At 37.8% G+C, this 22410-nt stretch overlaps 1 long non-coding RNA gene across 1 annotated transcript in view; it reads left to right on the top strand.

Moving 5' to 3' along the window:
• LOC112656107 (uncharacterized) overlaps positions 1-21535 on the top strand; it is an 85344-nt gene extending 63809 nt beyond the window's left edge. Inside the window, exon 4 of the long non-coding RNA XR_007404906.1 lies at positions 21260-21535. This is a non-coding gene — a long non-coding RNA (uncharacterized LOC112656107). The remainder of the gene's footprint in view (positions 1-21259) is intronic.
• Positions 21536-22410: the final 875 nt, after the last annotated feature.

Here is a 22410-nt window from a genome sequence, read left to right on the forward strand (position 1 = left end):
AAAGCAGTGGCCTCTGAATGCCATTTGTAGGATGAATGAGTAGGGTTTTGACTACCTAGATGGAGGGAGGTAGATGGCATTCTGTGGGGGAGGAAATAGGAATGATGGTCTTGGGGTGCCTGTATGGCTCAGTCAGTTAAGTGTCTGCCTTTGCTTCAGGTCATGATCTCAGAGTCCTGGAACTGAGCCCCACATTGGGCTCCCTGCTCAATGAGGAGTCTGCTTCTCCCTCTGCCTCTGCCCCTTCGCCATTTGTACTCTCTCTCATGCCGTGTCTCTCTCAAATAAATAAAATCTTAAAAAAAATAGTCTCCCAAATCATATTCCAATTGTTTTTGGTGGTGTTTCTTTTTCACTAAGAACATTTCATCAATATCTGGTGTGTTTAAAATGGTTTCAGGGAGAGAAGTTTGGGAAAGGAGGGCTAAGGGGACCTTTTATAAGTGTTAGCACTTGCTGCAGTCTGAGGGTTCTTACCCCCATGGGACTTCCAGTCAAAGCTGCATATTGCTCCTGTCTGTTGAAGTCTCATGGATGTCAAAAGGTATAGCCCAGGACTTGTGAGCAAGACTGGAATAAGGCTACGGTAGTGACAGAAATGCAATAGAAAACACAGTCAGCATACAGTCTAGAGCTCTGAAGATGAGAAAGTCAAGCTTGTAGGGAAGCATGCTGTAGTCTCTTTCCTCTGTGTTATCCTCGAACAGAGAACAGTTTTATATAGAATGTTTGCTGCAAAACTAGACACAAATAGTTCCGAGGATTAACTTTGAATTTCCTGGATTTGGTGGGCATAAATCAGGGCCTTCATGCTATTTTAACACTTTTTGAAAACAAGGTCCTTATGAATAAATGGCAAAACTGGGTCAAGAAATGCTTATTCATTAATAAGTAAAATCTAGAACTTGGAGTAATGCTCCCTAATTATGAAATGGGCAGCGCTCTGTACTGTTTTCTGATTGGCTGACATCAGTTTGAATGCAAAGCTTTATTTCACTGCAGAGTCCTGGCATACTTCACACATTAACATTCTAAGCTGTCTAAGTAGGTGTGAAACTAATTTTGTGTTTATTTTTTAAAACCCACCTATGATCATTTAGGACCATCCACTTCACTTTGGGAGGGCAGCACCCGGTTGTAGGTGGGCCCTGGGAGACAATAAAGGAGAGGATAATTTCTTAAATGGCTTAAACCAGAATATTTATAGTTTCCTGGAATAGTTGTAACTACTTATCCATTTTTCCAGCCACAACTTTTCCTAATAAGAAGGGCTTTGAAAAACCTGCTAAATCTGGGCATAAAAGGAAACAGAAGTTTTCCTAGAGCAGTGGAATTTTTTAAAGTCACATAGTAACCTTATTGATGAAATCAGGAAGAGAGCACTTTCAGATCAGACTTGAGGGAGGTTATTTACAAAACATGGGATTTTCTCAGCACACCAGGCACATTCTGCAAGGTTTCCTGCAATATGAAGACACATACTGTCACTGGTTTCTAATCGTGTCAGACCATCTTGGAGACTCGTCTTCAATGGGGAATGTTAAATGGCATTACTAGCCACTGATTCATTCAGAATTAGCAGGAAGACTTTGCAGAGGTCATGTGGCACTTAAAAAAAAAAAAAGCAAATAAAAAACTCAGATTCATTAGCGGTTAAAGTGGGAAAGAAAAGTGTATTTTCTACTTGGATAGAATGTATCTATCTTGGATTAGTCTCATAAGAGCACTTCTTATTTATGAATATCTAATAAAATTTCATTAAAAATTTAGTGCCCTTTGAACCATGGACAATCTGATCAAATATACATTTTGGAAAAGCCCAATTCACATTGACCATCATTATAAACAGTTGGTTTGGTACCTTCACCCCTGGAGATTTTAACTTGGTTGCAAAGGAAGCGTCACTAACTCAAAATAAGTTCCTTGGAAGATCTATGACCAAGAATTTTTCCCCCCTCCTCTTTCTTATTGATCCTCTTCCTCCTCTTCCTCTAAAAAAATAAGTACCAAGTAAAATAATTCTGACTGTGGTGAGATGTTGCTAAAATAACGTCTCCCTCTCAGACTGGTGGTCTTCTACTTCTGAAGTCACCATCCCCTCTCAGTTGGGTCCCTTGAACAGAAAACTGATGAGGGGAAGGTGGAGTGAGTCCCATGCCTTGCTGCCATGTTTTCCTTAGGCCACTCAGCCTGACCAGGGTTCTGCAGCTTTGTTTCATTAATCCTAAAGCATAGTGGTTAAGCTGGGAGACCATCACTGTGCTGCAGATTCTGTGGAACACAGTCTGTTATAGACAGGTCGGAGGCATCAACTTTGAATGTAAAGGGCACGTATCATAGCTAAATAATAAGATCAGTCTTATGGTGAAGACATGATATTAAATGCAAATCCCTTTTATCTTTCAACAAATTTTATGGGGTCTTTATGCAAATTGTAGAGTATTAAGAAAAGCGCAAATGTATATAAGATGAAAAGTCTTCCTTCAAGAAGTTTCAAGAGTAGTAGATAGCACATAAACATCAATAACTGAGATAAAGGGCTGGAAAATAATTACGCTTATGCTAAAAAATAATGCTACATTTTTTCTTCATTAAACACCTACTATCAGACTTGTGGAATCATTTTACACATTATCTCATTTAATCTCATAGCAATGAGAGGGAGAAGGCTTTTTGTTGTTGTTGGCTCATCAAGTAAAGCTGTAGGAGTAGAAAAAGGAACAAAGAAATCTGTAACTGGCTGTGATCAATTAATTGTAAACACCCCTGCATTTGGACCATCTTGAAGCAGGCACTATTTCCCCATGTTGACAAATGAGCAAGCTGATACTTGGCCAATTTAAGAGACATATGCAAATTATATGTGTGGCAGAGCTAGGACTTGAATATTTGAACATCCATATCTCTGTCCCAAAGGCTATATCCTTAATCACAAATTAATCCTGTTTCACATCCCAGTTATTAACCAATCCCTCATGTTTAGATAGTCTAGTTCCTCTTGTCTCCTACAGAATCTTCTCCTTATAGAATCCTGCCAAAAAGCAGCCTATAAGAGCTCCCAAGTAAAAGGCCAGACCAATCAGAGCCCAGGAGAATAGAGAAGAAAAGAGAGGGCTGAAACATGAGAGGAGAAAAGGAGGAGGAGGTTTGGATGAAGTGGCCTAGGAGAAAGAGATTGATAAAGACATGAGGATGCTTAATAACAAAGGAACCAAGTAGGAGTTTAGACAAATATGCATATAACAAAAAGCATATTAAAGGGTGGCTCCATTGTAGTGGCGCTTGATCTGCCAATTACAGACCTTTGGGACCTGTATCCTGCTTTTCATAACCAAAGAAACATTACTGATAGTTCAATGTTATTGGGTTAGTCAGGAATTAGTTAATTTAGTTTCTTTCTCTGATGCTCATCTGTGGGAATGAAGGCATCAGTACTTTACCCATTCTAATATCCACTTCTATATATTTTGGTGAGTTAAATCTCTACTTTGTGTTGCCAGTTAAGGTCACAGAAGTGATGGGGATGATATAAGGAAGGCAATGCTATTTATCTAAATATCAGGGGGAAAGGGGCCCCCTAAAGGGCAGCCACTTAAAACACTTTCCTGGAAAGATGTCAGGTTCTCATCAGACCTCATCTCTGAATGGACTACCAGGGCACATACCACACTCAGGGCACTGACCCTTGGCTTCATATTTGTTGGGCAAAGGAAATGTAAAAAACAAAAATGCATTTGGAGTCCAATGATCTACATGGAAACCTCAGCCTTGCCCTTTAGCATCTACCTACATCTGAACATATTTCAATCATAAGTAGCAATAATACTTTACCAAAATGTCAGGGCTATTGCAAAGAGTAAAGGAAATAATAGACGTGAAAATACTCTGCAAATTTCAAAAGCTACTCTAGAGTTTCCTACTGCAGTTCTGAATTCTCAGGTGTGTGCTCATCTACCCTTCCGGGTTCTGACTAGTAAAGAAGAAACACTGAAATTGAGGGTAGGGGGCGATAATCAACAATATTAATGGAGGTCCAATTTTTTAAGATGTGGTTCCCAAATTAAAGTTGAATTAAAGAATGTGGCAAGACCCTAAAGCCAAACCAGGGAGCCTTCTAATATGGGTCCTTAGAACATGACCTTGCAATCCTTGTGCAGGAAGAGTTGGATCTGTGAATCAGACTCCGGCCTATGGCATGAAGCATCATCTCTCCTCTCTCCAACCCCATGGAAGGCAGATTCAATGTTCTCTGGGCCCTGACTCAAATGTGTTTTTTTTCCAAGAAAGGAATAAAAGAAGAGGTCATGCTTACTCATTATTATTTGTTCTGTGTGGCTGACAGTCATGAGAGAGAGACAGGGTGGCATCTCTCCCTACTTTTGAGACAAAGAAGTGCCCCCCACTGGAGAAAGGAAGGCGATCTGATGGGAATGGCTAAGAGAGGGTCTCTAGTGTGGTCTATTCCAATATAGTAGAAGTTGCCTCCTCTGGGGACTGCTGCTAGATTTTTTTTTTTTTAATGAAAATTTTGTTTTCTTTTTTTTTTTTAATTTTTTATTTATTTATGATAGTCACACACAGAGAGAGAGAGAGGCAGAGACACAGGCAGAGGGAGAAGCAGGCTCCATGCCCCGGGAGCCTGACGTGGGATTCGATCCTGGGTCTCCAGGATCGCGCCCTGGGCCAAAGGCAGGCGCCAAACCGCTGCGCCACCCAGGGATCCCTGCTGCTAGATTTTAATCGTTTTGGCAATACTGGATACCTTTGAGAATCAATAAACTGGTGAATATTCTCTCAGAAAAAGAATTTATTAAAATGCATTTAAGGGGCAGCCTGGGCGGCTCAGCGGTTTAGTACTGCCTTTGGCCCAGGGCGTGATCTTGGAGACCTGGGATCGAGTCCCACATCAGGCTCCCTGCATGGAGACTGCTTCTCCCTCTGCCTATGTTTCTGCCTCTCTCTCTCTGTGTCTCTCTTGAATAAGTAAAATCTTAAAAAAAAATAAAAAAGTAAAATGCATTTAAGGCTAATGTTTTTATATAAGTCCAGAAAGTTTAGAGACACCATCCATGGACTCTCACTGGAAGCTAGATTTAGAGTTCCAAGGCTGTACAAAAGTTACCTATTAAGAATTTTCCTTATCTTGAAGGAATACCAAAGCCTACTATTAAAAATACTGTTTCTCAGAAAGTGAAGGCAGAAAAAAAGGTTGTATGTATGTATTTGAGAGAGAGCAAGCCTATGTGCATACATGTGAAAATGGAGTGAGGGCTGGAGAGGGAGAGAGAGCGACAGAGAATTCTTAAGTAGACTCCCCACTGAGCGCAGAGCCTGTGGTGGGGCTCGATTCCAGAACCCCTAAATCATGACCTTAGCCAAAACCAAGAGTTGGCTGCTTAACCAACAACCACCCAGGTACCTCAAAAAGGTTGTTTTGAAAATGATTGCTGATGTATCAATTAATTTGCATTTTTATTTAATTAATCAAGGGTTTGTTTTGTATATCCTACCAAACCGGCCTACACAGCACAACACTATGCTTATTTATTTTAAAGTTATTATTATTTTATTTGAATTATGGAATATAATATCTTAGGAAATAAATTGCTGTCCACATTAGTCAATTGAACATTGAAACAGAAACTTATTTTGGTGACAAGTTTTAATCTGAGTCTTTATTTTCTTCAAACTGAGTGGTACACAGCAACTAACTTGATGGAACTTTGGAAGATGATGATTATGCTCTCCCCTTCAGCCCTGCTCCATTTTTCTCTCCTCTGCCCTGGGGCTGTCTGTATCCAGGATGCAGCCTCCAGCAATGGTGACATGTATGGACCTTAAAAAAAAAAAAAAATGATGAAACAAAGTTAGTCTTCCCTACCCCAGCCAACTCTCCATCTGTCGATTTCTCCCCAAATGTGCTTCTGCACCCTCACCTCCACCCAGCCTGTTCATGGCCTTGCTCACTTCCCTTGTAGAACCCCTTCACCTAGATTTCAGGCCCCCTAAGGCCACTTTCCAGTGACAAGAAGACAGTTGCCTTCATGGCTGAGTTCCTCCATCTTTTAAAATTTTGCAATTCCAGAAGAGATCTTGATTTTTGCATTGAATAATCCAAAGGTCTACATCTCAAAAAAAGAATGGGGCAGGGGAGCTTTTTAACACAGAATATAAGGCTCTACCTCTATAGAAACAGTCTGTTTGCCCTTTAAAATAAGAGCTTATTGGGGATGCCTGGGTGGCTCAGTGGTTGAGCCTCTGCCTTCAGCTCAGGGTGTGATCCTGGGGTGCTTCAGCTCTTCACATCAAGCTCCCGCAGGGAGCGTGTTTCTCCCTCTGCCTATGTCTCTGCCTCTCTCTGTCTCATGAATAAATAAATAAAATCTTTAAAAACAAATTAGAGCTTACTCAGTAATTCCAGAGAATAAAGTTTTATAAGGAAGCAAAACCTTGGGAGAACAATACTCCCCATTACAAAAAACATTTCTGGGGGCACCTGGATGGCTCAGTTGGTAAAGCATGCAATCTTGATCTTGGGATTATGAGTTCAGCCCCACATTGGGCATAGAGCTCACTAAAAAACCCCAACAACAAAATGCATTTCTGTGCACATCAATTTCTAAGTCTAATTTCTGTTCTAATTAAAGAACAGTAGGGTTCATAGATGAATCCTAAGATATAAATTAAATGTTAAAATATCAGTAATACATTGATGCTTTTTTCCCCTTTATTGTTGATTTAGATCAAAGACCATTTTCATGTTGGATTATTTTCTGTACAAAATTCTTGAAATCAAGATAGGCAAAATACTTTAGGGTCTAGTTCAGCTAGTGGCTGCCTCACAGTGGCTGGCTGCACCTCATTTAGACATCCATCCATCACATTTTTAATGACATCTGATAATCAATTTAAGCTGCATAGGCACCAAACTCATGAATTGTGAGGAATTTCCAAGGTAATGTATAATCATGTCCAACATTTTAAATAAATACAAAATTGACTTTATAAATTGTTAGCTTTAGAGTTGAAACCAATGACAAATCTTAAAATAATTTTCTTTGGCAACCATCTAAAACAAATTTATATTGCACTACAAAATGTTTAGTGAATATGATTTTTATATTCTGGCATTACTTTATTATATTTTAAACATATAATAGTGACATAGTCTTGATGGAATAAAGAATTGATATTAGTGAAAGTTACTTAAGACAGACTATTTCCTGCACTGGCTTAAACTTATTTGGAAGAGAAAATCTTCTGTCTATATCGGCAATTTTTATTTTCCTCACTTTCTCTTTCTGCTCATCAGACAACAACACATCTAGTAGAAAGATGAAATTTTGGACTAGTCCATTTTTTTTTTTGCATCTTTATATAATCCATGTTTGTTTGATTACTCCTCACACGGATTTCCTAAATATTAGATGACAATAAAATGATATTAATTGCTTCATTTTATGTTTCATTTTATAAAGATTTTCAAACCCTGGAGTAGATATTATTTTCATATTTATATAGATAAGGAAATAAATATTTGTCTTTTACCCTTTTTTAATATTACTTTGTCAATATTTCCCTCATGGGAGTACTTTATGTATTTTATATCTATACATATATATAAATTTAAAAATTAAGATTTTGTGTATATCTTGATATTAAATAAAAAATTAATATATCTAAGAAGATAATATATACTTTTCATTGAAAATCATTTGCCTATAAAACCTTAAATATATTGCTAAGTTATCTAAGAGCATCTTTTGATGATGACAGTCTGATGACAATTTCTTCATAGTTAAAAAAACTTTACTATCTGGAAGTTTTAGATCCATTCAATATTAGAATTCTGAAACTTATCTATAAAGTGCTAAGACATAGTATTTTTCCCATTCATTTTGACACTTGGAGTGGTTTCTTTCATTTTGGCACTTTTACTGTATTTCAGTTTAGGGGAAAATTAATTTCTCTCAATTTTTAAAAATTTTATCCTCTCATTCGTTTTACCTTTTCCCTCTGGAGATCTTATAAGGCCAGGTTTCATGCTCACTGGATTTATCTGCCATTTCTATGAACTGTTATATTTATATTTCTATTTTTTTGTTTTGTAATCAGAGAAAGTTATTTTACCTCTGTCCTCTCCTATTTTTAAAAATTTGCCAGTCTTATGTTGCAATCACAAGAATTCTTTCGAGTTATCTGGTTCTTCCCTTTTCACAGCAACTTGTTTTGTGGATGAATTTCTTTATGAATCTCTTTGAGGATATTGTATCAGTTATAAGTGCATTTGATCATGAGCAATAGAAAATCTATAGTATAGTATATAGTATACTATAGTATAGTAGCTTAATAAACCTATAGTAGCTTAATAAACAAGGAGCTTTATTTGTGCCTTGAGGCAAGAATCTGGGGCTAGGCAGACTGAATTTGGTCTAGTAAAGAGGATCTTTCTGGGAACCCTGGGTGGTGCAGCAGTTTGGCGCCTGCCTTTGGCCCAGGTCGTGATCCTGGGGACCCGGGATCGAGTTCCACGTCAGGCTCCTGGTGCATGGAGCCTGCTTCTCCCTCTGCCTGTGTCTCTGCCTCTCTCTCTCTCTCTCTCTCTCTGTGACTATCATAAGTAAATAAAAAAAAAAGAAAAAAAGAGGATCTTTCCATTTTGGGCTCTGCCATGTTTAACATGTAGACCTCTTTCCTCATGCTTATCTCTAAATGGTCATAAGAGAACTTCTCTTTTAGACATATTTTCAGGTTCTAAACAAGAAAAGATAAAGACAAAAGACTGAACCGAATCTATAGCTTTTCTTTATAGATAATTATTTTTTAAAATGCTCCTTAAGGCTAAATGGGCAGGAGAAGAACCAAGAGACAAAAACTCTACTAAAGTGATTTCTTTTTATAGGTCACTATCTAGAATTGCGCCACATGGCTACCATAGACCAATCATTGGAAGGTTTTTAAAAGAAGGAATTGCAAATGGGATTGAGTCAACTAACCAGTATTGTCTACGAAAGATACTAATAGGAATTTTAATAAATGTTCTATTCTTTGAATCGTCTCTTTTATACTACTGCTCTTTCTCAAATACTTGAGAAAAAGTCATAGTTCATGCTACTTGTAGCTAAAGACCCAGATGAAGTTTTGTCTCTTTATTTCAAGTTATTTTTCTTAGTTATGTATTTACCATTTATACTAAAGTTAAGATTTTTCAAATCTTGTTATGTTTATTCTAGCATTTGTTAATTTGAAAAGTTTACTATATTACTTTACTATTTTAGATGGTGTGGCTGGAATAGTCACAATTCCTTGAGGTCCTATATGAGGAAAGCTTCTGATTTTGCTTGATTACTAAAGCTAGCTCTCTAATTAAATGGAAATTGGTCAGCTCTCCACCAGGTACCCTCTTTACTCTTCACTGTGGATATGTGATCTTGGTTCTTATTTGATTCTGGATCTTTGCCAAAAAATTTGAAATGAACCAGAACAGCTCATTTTCCAAAGTTTGCAAAAAGTTTAACTTAACATTTGTTTTCATTATTTTTCTTTCTTCATGGACTTCTGGGAAGAATCTGCCTTGGGTTTTGAATTTTGAGGGAGAGGGAGGAAAGAGAAATAAAAACATTATGGAATTGACCCAAAAGAATCAAAAAGGTAAGGGTGTTCTTATTGAAAGCTTTGCCTCCTTGAATTAGTATAGTTTTACAAGTATGGGTATTGATTTTGTTTTGATTATCCTTAACCTTTACTAATTCACAAAATCTGGAGAAGTAAATTTTTTAAAAAGATTTATTTATTTATTCATGAGAAACACAGATTTATTAATTTATTTATTTATGAGAAACACAGAGAGAGGCAGAGACAGAGGCAGAGGGAGAAGCAGGCTTCATGCAGGGAGCCGGACGTGGGACTTGATCCCAGGTCTCCAGGTTCACGCCCTGGGCCGAAGGTGGCGCTAAACCGCCAAGCCACCAGGGCTGCCCTGGAGAAGTAAAAATTTAAAAACATATTAGGAAGATACTGAATTAACCCTACACTAACATAACAAAACAGGGCCTGGGATATAATTGAAGGTGGATTGTGGGAGGAGAGAAGATGGTAGATACGTGAGAAGCAAGCTCCAACATTTTTGAGCCTTTGCTAGAAGGTGAGAAAAAAAGACATCTTAAGATGATCTTGATCACATATTAGGCTTTTAGGAGCTCAGCAAACATGTATGCCCAAGGTAAGATTTGAACGAACATTTATTTAGACTTTGAAGTGTTTGTCTGGGTGGTGAAATCCATATGAAGAATTCACCCAGATATGCTATCTATACAGTCTGGATTGCTTAGAGTAGTTTTGATTTCATATATATTTCTTCCCACAAGATATACTGTTAAATATAACTAGTTACATTTAATATATATTCACAAATGATATTTTATCAATATTTATTTTAAAATATTTTATCAAGTTATGTACACATAGACCAAGTGACTACCGGAAGAACAAAAAACAAATGTGAAATTACATTCCAAAGATTATTCAAGTTCACTTGACAGTAGAGGGGGAATTCAGGAAGGGGAAAAATTAATGTTTGAGCAACTATTTGTGTTAGCAACATAGGAGGCCATTTATATACATCATCACTTTTAATCTTAAAACTTTCAAAATATTATCTGTATTTTAAGTATAAGAAATCTGAGAACATGAGTAATTTGCTCAAAGTCAGAGTTAGGTCAAGAGGTATATGGACTTGCTAGGGCCACCATACAAAATACCACAGACTGAAGGGCTTAAACAATGGAATTTTTTTTTTCTTGAGTTCTGGAGGTTGAGTCCAAGATCAAGGTGTTGGTAGGATTAGTTTGTTTGTTTGAGACCTCCTTTCTTGGCTTGCAAATGTTGCCTTTATCTGGGCCCTTCTCACCATATTCACATATGGTCTTTCCTCTATGGGTGCATTCCCCCATGTCTGTGTATGTGTCTGAATTTCCTCTTATATGGACATCAGTCAGAGTGGATTAGGGCCCACCCTAATGAATGGCTTCATTTTAACTTGATCAACTCTTCAAAAGCCCTATCTCCACAGTTACTTTTGAGATACTAGGGATCAGGACTTCAATATGTGAATTTTGGGGGCATGCAATTATCTCATAACAAGGAGACAATTGTATTAGGAATAGTGAAATGAACATCAGCCATGAAGGCTTTCCTCCTCTTCTGGTCTCTGAGTGTCCTGGAGGGCATTGATTCTCAACCATTTATCAAGCGTAAGTGTACCCCAAATACAGAAATGGGTCCAGCTGGTATGAGTAGAGAGGATGTCAGACTCAAAAGCCTTATGTTAGAACATTTAACCCAGGAGGAATCTGGAAAATACTTAAAGTATCACGTTACAAATAAAGAAGCAAAAGTCCAATTATGAAATGACTTGAAGATATCATAAAATTGGTGTAACAGAACTAACATTTTTATAAGCTGTTGTATGCTTGCTATTCATTGAGAATATATTCAGAGAATAAATATATACATTTATGTGTATGGATATATAAATATATATAAAAATGTCTTCTAATCTTTAAAATGATATTTGAAGGTAGTCTTTACTATCTCCAATTTACTGATGGAAAAAAAAAGTCCTGCAGCTGAGATTTAACTTTTTTTTTTTTTAATTTATTTATTTTAAAGAGAGAGAGCCGGAGGGGAGAGAGAATCTCAAGCAGACTCTCTGCTGAGTGCATAGCCCCAGGTGGGGCTTTATCTCACGAGCCTGAGATCATGACCTGAGCTGAAATCAAGAGTTGGTTAGTTAATCGACTAAGCCACCTAGGTGCCCTGAATTTGTTTTATGAATACAGTTTTTTCCTTCTCTCTTAGCCTTAGTATTTTTTAAAGATTTTTTTAAAGATTTATGTATTTACTTGAGAGAGAGCATGCATGAACAGGGGAAGGGGCAGAAGGAGAGAGAGACAATACCAAGCCAGCTCTGTGCTGAGTGTGGAGCCTGACATGGGGCTTAATCTAATGACCCTAGATCATGACCTGAGCTGAAATCAAGAGTTGGAGGCTTAACCAACTGAGTCACCCAAGTACCCTATCTTTAGGATTTTTTTAAATCAGTAAAATGGAGACAATAATGGCTACCTTCACATGTCATTTTAAAGATTAGAAGATAATTTTGAAATATAATAATATATATAATATAATCTATATAGTCATATACACACACATATCTATAGATATAGGTAGAGATATATAGATGTATAGTGTCATGGAGAAGAGTTCACAAAATCTCCAGAGGGGAGAGAATCTATCCAAAACAATTCAAACTCTCACATGTGATAACATGCTAACTGACATAAAGGAAAATCTCTCCTTGTCACTTATTTTCACATGACTGTATAGCCATGACAATTACAATTAGATGTGACTAAAGACCTGGGTAACTTGATTTCATTTTGTTTCATTTGTTTGTTTGTGAGCAGAGGGGCTGCTACTTTAAAGTTCTGCACCCCCTACCCTCAAGGTGGTTTAAAGAGATTGTGGTTGATGGAGCTAATAAAATTTGTCATACCTAAATCTATTTTTCTCAGGGCACTTGATCAACAGTCTATGGGTACCAACTGTGTCTTTCCATGAAAAGGAAAAAGAACTTGCTTTGTCGAACTATGTAAGCCTCTGCTCAAGTCCCAGCTCCTTCTCTTGAAATTGAGCCTATAGGTGGCAGCAACTGTTAGCTATTGAGCTTGGGTGACATGTGCCAAAAGTTCTCTTGAAATACTTTGAATACTTTAAATATTCTTAGATACTTGAAAATGCAATTTTCTCTAGATAAGAAAGTGAAAGGTCAAACTTGAGTTGTGATTGTTGAATGATTCATACAATATAGTCAACATTAAATAGATTAAAAAGTTGTAGAGGCTAAAACATTCTGTATTTTAGAAGTTTAAGATGTGATCATGGTTGGGTTCAGTCTCCACATTTGTGGCTGCTGTGGTCAGATTCCTTATCCTTTGCTCTCCATGGTTTTGTGTAAGATGGATTTTTTTTTTTAAGATGGATTTTTGAACCTTGATTATTCTTCCATCAATTCCTCTGTGCTTATCATTCCATAAAAGTTGAGATTTAAATTCATGTACTGTTTTACACAATAAATATATCACAGAAACATTGAATTCAATTCAAGTTTTTGCAAATCAAACAATGTTTACATGCATAAAGCAGCCTAAACCTTAAGGGTAACTCTCAAGGAAAATCCTACTGCAGTTTGAATTATTTCGTAAGAACTTTTTTTTGAGAGTTTGGAATTTTGTTAATTTGTTTTCCTGGATGAGAGACACCTGTATTCAATACACCTTCCAAGAATCCATTAGGCTCTGGGAGAGTGGAGGCAATATGGAGTTTAGTTGGAGGTCTGTAGGTGACTGCTACACCATATTTTGGCATGACTAATCTGAACACATTAATCATCCTTATGGTTTATATAGCTTGTGGCTCAGTCTACTGGGGAGACAGAGGGTTACATCAGCCACATTTCAATCAGCTGGACCTAGCCTTTGTGTTTCCTTATTCTCAAGAGCACTGAAAATGATGCTGCTCCACCCACTACGCCTCTCTAACCCCTGAGACATCACACAGAGAGACTAGCTACTTCTAACACAGATCTTTGACTATTCAGCAAAAACATATTTCTTCATAATTTCCAAAAGAAATTTTTTTGTGAATTATTAGTTATTAGGCTATTTCTAGTGTATAAAGAAAATGTCCAGTTTTCCTTTGCTATCCTGACCAATTTGAAGGAAAAAAGAAGTGGCATCACTTTGGGAACACAAGTTTTAATGCGTGCCATCAGTGAGACTCACTGAACCAGAGCAGAAGGTAAAAAATAATTTAGAATAGATGTGTCTATATTATACATGTCAAATGATTTTAGAAATATAAGGGAGAGCCTTTTTATGTTACAACTTGTAATATTCGTAAATTTTTATTTTAAAATAAGATGGCTGAAACTGAATATCGTACTGCAGATTCCCTGAGATAAAAATCAAAGTGTTAACGTCCTCCCTTGGGATTAGCCTGCAGTGACTTCACTAGAGTTTTTTGTTTTGTTTTGTGTTTTGAGGGAGATTGTTGGTTTTTGTTTTTGTTTTTGTTTTGAGTGCGCTGTATGGAGATAAAGAGGATATAGAACAGTTACATAGACAGTGACCTGTAAAAGCAATGTTTTATGTATCCAAATCAGCTATAACCTCTCTAGAATCCTGAGCAAAAGTTACTAGGTGCCCCAAGAGAATGTGCTGGAAAACAAAAGTATCATATACCTTTTAGGGCACTGCTGAAGGAAGAGTCTAATACAAGGCAAAGGTGGAGAAATGAAAGAAAGTGCTTCAAACAGATGGTCATTTTCTACAAAGAACTTCCTTGTTGTCCTTGCACTTGAAAATACAGTATACTGTGTTTAATCCTTTAATCCTTATCTTTAAAGATAAGAATTTGTCCCAATGATTATTTTATTATTGTTCCAACGCTTATATAAAATGTAACAAGGCAGGGTTTATATACACATATTTTTAAAGGATACTACCTTTCTACTTTTTGACTTCAAGTTTTATCATCACTAGATAATACCTGTCTCCCCAACAAACTTGGTCTGTTTCTATGCACAAAACAATACTTAGCAGAAGCAGTATTTAATAAACAGTTAAATTTCAGATCCTTTCTTTCCTTTGTAACACATAGGCTTCTCTTATATCCTTAGGCTTGGTCCTCATTATAAATTCCCTACAATCAGTGAATATTCTTGATTCTGTTCTCCTTTGCCTTGAGTTGGGTAAACTGTAACCACTTGGTCCTGAAGGAAGTATCTTAGGGGATTCTAGAAAATAATTTCCCTTCAGCAATTATTTTGAAGGGAAAAAAATAGAGTGATTTTGTGGAAAAAAAATAGAGTGCCTCCAGGAAGGCCAACCCCCTTTACTCAAAATGACTCCCTTCTCTGTAACATTTTCTGAAGTCCACATTTTAAAATTCCATCTTCTCCCCCGCCCCACCACACTGTCAAATTAAACTGTGATTAATAGTATTATGTCTCATAAAAGGGATCTTTTCTCCATGGATTGGATTAATCAGAAGGCTTCAGCATTATGTATTAAATGTCAGTTTTTAGAGAAAAATGGCCAAGATGATTAAGGCCCATCTTTGCAGTCTCCACATGGCTGTAGTGATTGTGTAGCAAAATGCTAGTAATTTCTAGGACAAAAGCTCTATGATGGCAAGATTCTCACCGATTTTGTTCTGTGCAATTTTGCCAGCACCTTAACAGAGTGTGGCAGCTAAAAGTTGCTCAATAAATATTTGTTGAATGAATGAATCATTAAGACAGTTACTGGAGTAAATTGAATGGTTTGCTGGGATACAATGTCTAACTTTTTCCAGCACTGAATTAAATTGTTTCATCCAAACACTCTATTATTGTAACTTCTAATTAAGTTCTTTAGTTTTCCAGGGACGACTTCTGTGCCTATTCACTCATCAGTACTTTGGCACCATGACTAGATTACCAGCCATTTTTCTCTTAAACATGCAACAAGCTTACCTCCAACCCAAGAAAGAATTCTTTCATAGTCGCCTCACTCTTGAGTGCTCTAAGGCATTGCGAGTTTTTGCTGTCTACTTGAACAATTGATAGTAGTCCTTTGAAGTAGAGCTTTGAACAAGAGATAAGAAATAGTAATCTAACCATAGCCTATGCTGATAGTCAACAGGACCATCTTGCTATTCAAGCCATTGAAGATTATTAATCTCAAAATTATGTTTGAAGTCATAGAATATACTTTCTAATTCTCAACTTCTTTTCCTCTCCTTCCCTTTGGTATCCTTTATTTGTGTTAAGTTGTGCTGGCAGGATATAAATATAAATGATAGTGGTATTCTATATCCACCCTCCTTCTCATGGGCAGAAACAAAGTAAGGTCTCAGTGTAAATGTATGTGTCTTTTATTCTGATTAAACAGTTTCAAACAAGAATCTCACAACAGATGTGTTCTTTTTAAGAAGTGTCAATAACAGATATTAGGAACTTTTTTTTGAGTGGGAGGGACATTGAACAAAATGCACTGCTGTCCATACTAGGACCGATATTATGCTTACCTACCAATTCAACCCAGATCCTGGAGGTGACAGATCCAGTGCTATTGAGTGTCTATTCTTGCATTCTTCTTCAAAGAGTCTTGAGACAAATTCTCAGAAATGGGCTAAATAGCCAGAGTAAAGTTTGTTACTCTTAAAAGGCTTATCCATCCCTCCAGCCTCCCCTCATTTGGTCTTTACATTGTCCAGGAGAAAACTAGTCATAGAGCTTATTTAGAAACATTTTCATGCTGTCGAGACTGGTTCAAACATTTTCCCAAAACTTCTTTCTGGACTGATCTGGTTTTTCTGCCAAGAAACTTATTCTCACTGCTACTCTGTTTCCTGGGATTTGGACATGAGCTATTGATGGCTTTCTGTGGTTTTCTCTCTTCGTGTCCCCATGTTGAGGTTACTCACCTTAATATATCTAAGTTATCTCACTCTATGAAACGTCTTTGTCCTCAAGTTGAAAAGCAGAGCCAGGGGGAAAAGAAGCTCATGTCCTCTTACTGTGTGGCAGAGACAGAGGCTTGGGACACCCCCAGTGGCTCCCTCCAACTCCCCCCACCCCTTCCCAGGGGGTATGGCAGCAGGTTCCTGGAGTCAGACAAGGTATTGTCATGAGGATTACACTGATTAGCTCTAAGTCAGTTAGGTAACAGGAGCCCTTTCAATGGTGTCCTAGGATTCTGTCAAATTGACTATTCAAGTGCTGGTTTTTGGGATCCCCTCCAGCATTCCTGAATGTAATCCAGGCACGTTATTGCAGGTTTTATTTGAGAAGGGGCTACTTACTTGTCACTTAGAATATTTTCAGTTTTAAGTCAAAACCTTCTTAGCCAAAGGGGGAAAAAAAGAAGAAGTAGAAAGTAAAAGAAATGAGGGAATATGGTGTAAATTGGAGCTGGTTGGGGGAGGCAGAAAGGCACAGAACAAAATGCAGTAGTGTATCAAATGCCAAACTTACATTAAGTGCACGTGTGCTCTGGGGAATGCAGTTTCTGCTTTGTTTTACATAGTAACTGTAGTGATTTTGTGCTGTTTAGTGTTTTGCTTCTTTAAGGAACTACTAACATCCATGAAGTCAAAAGCCAAGGAATATAGGCAAGAGTGCAAGTCTGAGCTGTTTACAGGACTTGTGTGTCTCTGTTCCACCCCTCGCCTGGAGGGAGTGCTATAGACTACCGGTGGATACATGGTTTACCATCTTAGGGGGTTGAACTGGATGCTATTAAGAAGATAGCTTGGGTGCCAGGGTAGAGGCAGTGGCTCCAAATGAGTCAGATCCTGGAGGTGACAGATCCAGTGCTATTGAAGGGAAAAAAATAGAGTAATTTTGTGGAAAAAAAATAGTTATTGTTGTTATTGTTGCCAGAAGGACAAGACTCAGCAGCCCTTTGGAGGTATTCAAAACTTAGGGTACAAGCAGAGGAGATGAGGTCTTAAAAAAACAGCCACTGGGATCCCTGGGTGGCACAGCGGTTTAGCACCTGCCATTGGCCCAGGGCGTAATCCTGGAGACCCGGGATCGAATCCCACGTTGGGATCCCAGTGCATGGAGCCTGCTTCTCCCTCTGCCTATGTCTCTGCTCTCTCTCTCTCTCTATCATAAATAAATTTAAAAAATTAAAAAAAAACAGCCACTGAAGAGTGTCTTTTAAGTAAATATGAATTGTTGAGTTTTCACAGAATTTTACTACGCTTCCCCTTTGTATGTGCATTTTTCTATACACAATTTTTTTAAAAGTGTCTACCTAGCTTGATGCTTGACACATTCTTATAAAGATCTAACAACTGGGATTTTCATTTCTCTTTTCCTATGGCTTAAAGGTCTTCTCAAAAGACTAGAAATCTAAAATAAGTCAATTTGTGAATATTCTAGAAACTGAAGTACTTTGAAGAATGCATCTCTCCCATCTGTTTTCCTGGATAGTCTTCTTTGCAGTTAAAAATGTCTTTAGGATAAAACATAGGTACTGCCTTTGCTTTGTAGTGCTTAGTTAGCCCTGGTGAATTATTAGGTAAATAAGATCGTTGAAAAAATGCAGACAGTGAGAGGCAAGAATATCTCTCTCAGTTGGTCCACATTACATAACCCTGCTTCTAAAATTGTCATTCATTCTGAATTCTCTCAAATGACCCCAAAATAGATAATCCATCTCTGATGCTATTTACTGTGGCTATTTTCATTCTCTGAGTGCAACTTTCTAGCACTTAAACATAATAATACTTCCCTCAACACTATCTTCAGGACTTCCTGCCAGTTAGAGACTTTTCTATATCCTCCCCCGCTCCTCCCTTCTGGCTTCTCCCAGCTGTTGGAGCCGGCTGGTGATGCTGCCAGCTTCCACACACTCCCTGGAGAAGTGGCCTCCTCTCCAGGTCGGGATGGGGCAGGGGGTTGCAGGTGCGCAGCTCTGTTCCCTCCAAGACAGAGACAATACCGGCCCCCGTCCACATCTCGGTATTTCCTTTCCTCACATGTGATTGTTAAGTTGTTAATTCTGTTTCTGAAAGTCAGGTTTTGAAAGACCAGGGAAGAAAAGAAGTGCTCTGGCCAAAAGACTCTGGAGAAGGGAGCAGGAGCGGTTGCTATGAGCTTTGAAACATGCACGCGTGCGTGTGTGTGTGCGCAAGCACACACACACACACACGCATACACAAATACACGGACAAAAGGATAAATTGAAAAAGAATGCAGCAACCCCTGCTTGGTTTAGCAGTCTGGTCAGCCCCACAGATGAGGAAGTAGAGCTTTGTTCCAAGCTAAAGTCTTGTTTTCTCGTTCATTGTCTTTCAGGGTAAAATCGGGGGGGAAATTCACCTGTCTGAAGCAAAGTTAAACTGCCAGCTTGAATGTGACTGCATGGGAACTTGGGTTTATTAATGAATACAACATACCCTCTTTGATTTGAAAGCTTTCACCCTGCTGAAAAGATTCAAAAGGCATCGCTTCCTGCACCAGCGCAATTCCTTTATCCGACTCAGTGGTTTACCCCTACCCAGCTGCTATATCTCATTAACAAGCATTTGACCACTGCAGCCGGCCTGGGAGTGTTGACACTTGAAAGGCCCAGGCAGGCGTGGGCAGGCCATCAGCTATGGCAACAGGAAACTGCCCCGGAGACAACACTGAGAAAACAGCAGCTGCAAAAGCCAAAGTCAGAACAGACATAAAGGGTTGCCTATATCCACGTCAGGCTGGACTATCAGTGCGTGCCTGTGGGTCTGAAGTCACACATCCATTTACTATATTTATGGGACAGGCAGGTCGCTATCAACATTTTTCAGAATCTGGACTTGTTGACAACCCAGAATAATTTTTTTGACTTACAGTGTTCTCAAACCTTAGGTTTCAAAAAATCTTAGTCTCCTTCTAATGCATGTTCTCGCCAATGTACATAAGAATGTTCACTAGAGGCTTAAACTTGATATACACATTCACTCTGGTGGAAGTCCAAAGTATAGATACCTGAATCCTCATCCATTTTCATGCCATCACACTTTTTTAAAAAACAAATCAACTAGTAAAGCTGTCATATAAATATGTAAGATTTCTTAGAGTTTGGCTCAGGGATCAAATTGTGATAATTTTGTGTAAGAATATCTAAGAATGAAACAGTTGTGTAAAGATAGCTCATAAAGTGGGATAATCCACATATATAATTGTAATAATTTTAAATACTCATTCTAATGAAATTTATGTACTAGTCATTGAATTGTTGGCAATAAAGTACCATACCCCTGAATCTGCTCCCAAGTGGTGTGTCCTTAGTCATCAGAGGAGCTCAAAGTACAGATACAAATTAGACGGTCTCATGCAATGTTTGAAGCAAGTATTTATCCAAATCTGTGTGTCCATGTTCAAGCCTATAAAAGCATTTTGAGAGGATAGGTAAGCAATAGTTCAAAATCTCAAAGTTTTTTATTCATAACGAAAATGACCCTTTTCAAAACAGGAAAATGAAAGCTAAATGAAAACAGATACTAATGCAACATGTAATAAGTGAAGTTCATTGTCGTTCAAACAGTGGTACATTGTTTTCCTTTTATCATTAGGTCAATAGACTATTAGTAATTATTACACTGATGTGTACTAATACTTTATTTTTAAAATAATTTAGATTTACTTATCCCATTATGTGTATATCACTCATAAAAACTACTCTAAATTATGTTGCTACTCTAAAATGATTAGAGAAAAAAATGTATGAATTTAACATTGCTGATTAACTTTTTTGTTGTTAGAAAGTGTTAGATTTAGACATGTCTTCCTCATGGTTATTAAGATATTTCCATTTGACTTCAGTTTTTCCATGGCAATCATATTGGGTTAAATTTATGTTCAATAGGCAGGGAGATAACAAGGCTCTGGAAACAGACATCTTGGGAGCAACTTCCAGTCCTGCCACCTACCAGCAAAGCAGACTTTAACTAACTTTGTTGTGTTACACTCAGACCCCTAGTTTGTTAAATAGGAATAAGATCAATAATACTTATTCATAGGGTATTGTAAGTGCCAGATAAGTATGGATCCACACATATAGTGCCTATCACCGACTAAGCACTCAATAAATGTTAACTATTAATATCAACCCTTTCCCCACTAAATCATGCTCTCTCTCTACACTATTTTATGTTTTCATAGAAATTATTGTATCTTATGTTGTCATATGTATGTTAACTTGCTTATTTTATAAGAAAACCTCTCCCCTATCTTTTCCTACTCTGTGATATATATACTCATAAATATAAGCTCTAAGAAATAAAGGACCTTATCTTTTTTGTTTACAATTGATTTGCTTGAGTCTACTATACTATTGGCATATACTCATTGAGCCATTGCTCAATAGATTTGTTGAATCTTAAATAGTGAATGGATGAATTTGCGTAGCTCTAGGCTCAGAGGTAATAAAAAAAATAACCAAGGATGAGTTTTGTAGATTAATCCCAAAATGGAAAAATGCCTGATGTATACAGTTCTAGGGATAGGGTGAATACTATTTCAAGGAATGTATATATTCTTCTATTATAAAATTGATGCCAGTGCCCTGGAAAATGCCTCAGTAATGTGACATTTTCAGCTCTATTAGACAGATTCAAAGTTTCTGTCCTATTTTAAAGATTTATTTATTTGTTTATTCAGGATAGACATAGAGAGAGAGGCACAGAGACACAGGCAGAGGGAGAAGAAGCAGGCTCCATGTCGGGAGCCTGACGCAGAACTCCATCCCGGAACTCCAGGATCGTGACCTGGGCCAAAGGCAAGTGCTAAACTGCTGAGCCACCAAGGGATCCCCAGTTTCTGTCCTATTTAACTTGCATTCTACTCTTATCCAAAGAATACGTTGTTTATATTTCAGGGCCCATGGTTAAATCCCCCATAATATATATACAACATTCTTATTATCCACTAACATGATTTCACAGTGTTGTTTGGAGTTTTTGTGAATTGAACTTTTTAGTTTTTGGTAAAATGTTTATTTTCTGGTAAAGAATTAGAGGATTTGAGGATAGGGGAAATGATGGCACCAAAAAGGAGAAGACTGACACCTGAAGGACCGTGGGGAGAAAGTAGGGGCTCTAGCAGTGAAGTAGAGGATGATCTCAAAGTCTTAACCACATGGAAACCTGACGGTAATAACCTCAACTCCGCAAATGTTGGGCTACAGTCTGCCAGCCCCCCAGGGTAGGGACAAACTATGGATTATTTGGGAGACGGGTGGGGAGATCAGATTTTTCAGAGTTGAAAAATGTCCAAAATCCAAAAAGCACTGTGATGAGCTCCCATCTGAAGCTTCCCATCAGTCCAGCTTAACTCTGACTCGGTGATCTACAACAGAATTGACTCCATCTTAGCATTAATTGACTTAAATTCTGTCTTTTTATAGCTTTGCTCACACCTAAAATCTTCTCCATCCCCAAGTCACCCTTTGTGATTTGGGACTAGCATGTATGCTGGACACTGTTCTGGGATGCCACACACTGTCTTATGTAATCCTTGCCACAATCAGTATTTATGTTCCCATCTTGAAGATGATGGTAAGGAGCTAGAGGCCAGTTTGGCCATTCTCCTAAGGTAAGTAGTAAGTATGCCATTTGAACTCAAGTAACATGCTGAACTTTAAATTTTCTTTCTATTACATCCCATTGCTTGTAGGATGTCTAACATTGCTTTAAATAATACAGAGAAATTGAGTCATTCTGATATCTTATATTTCAGAGATACTTTTCAAAAATGTTTCAAAGGTGCTGGTTCCTTTGAGAAACCAAGTGGCCATTAAGGCACTGACCCTG

Source organism: Canis lupus, chromosome 22 (assembly GCF_003254725.2).
Source record: "Canis lupus dingo isolate Sandy chromosome 22, ASM325472v2, whole genome shotgun sequence".
NCBI lineage: Eukaryota > Metazoa > Chordata > Mammalia > Carnivora > Canidae > Canis > Canis lupus.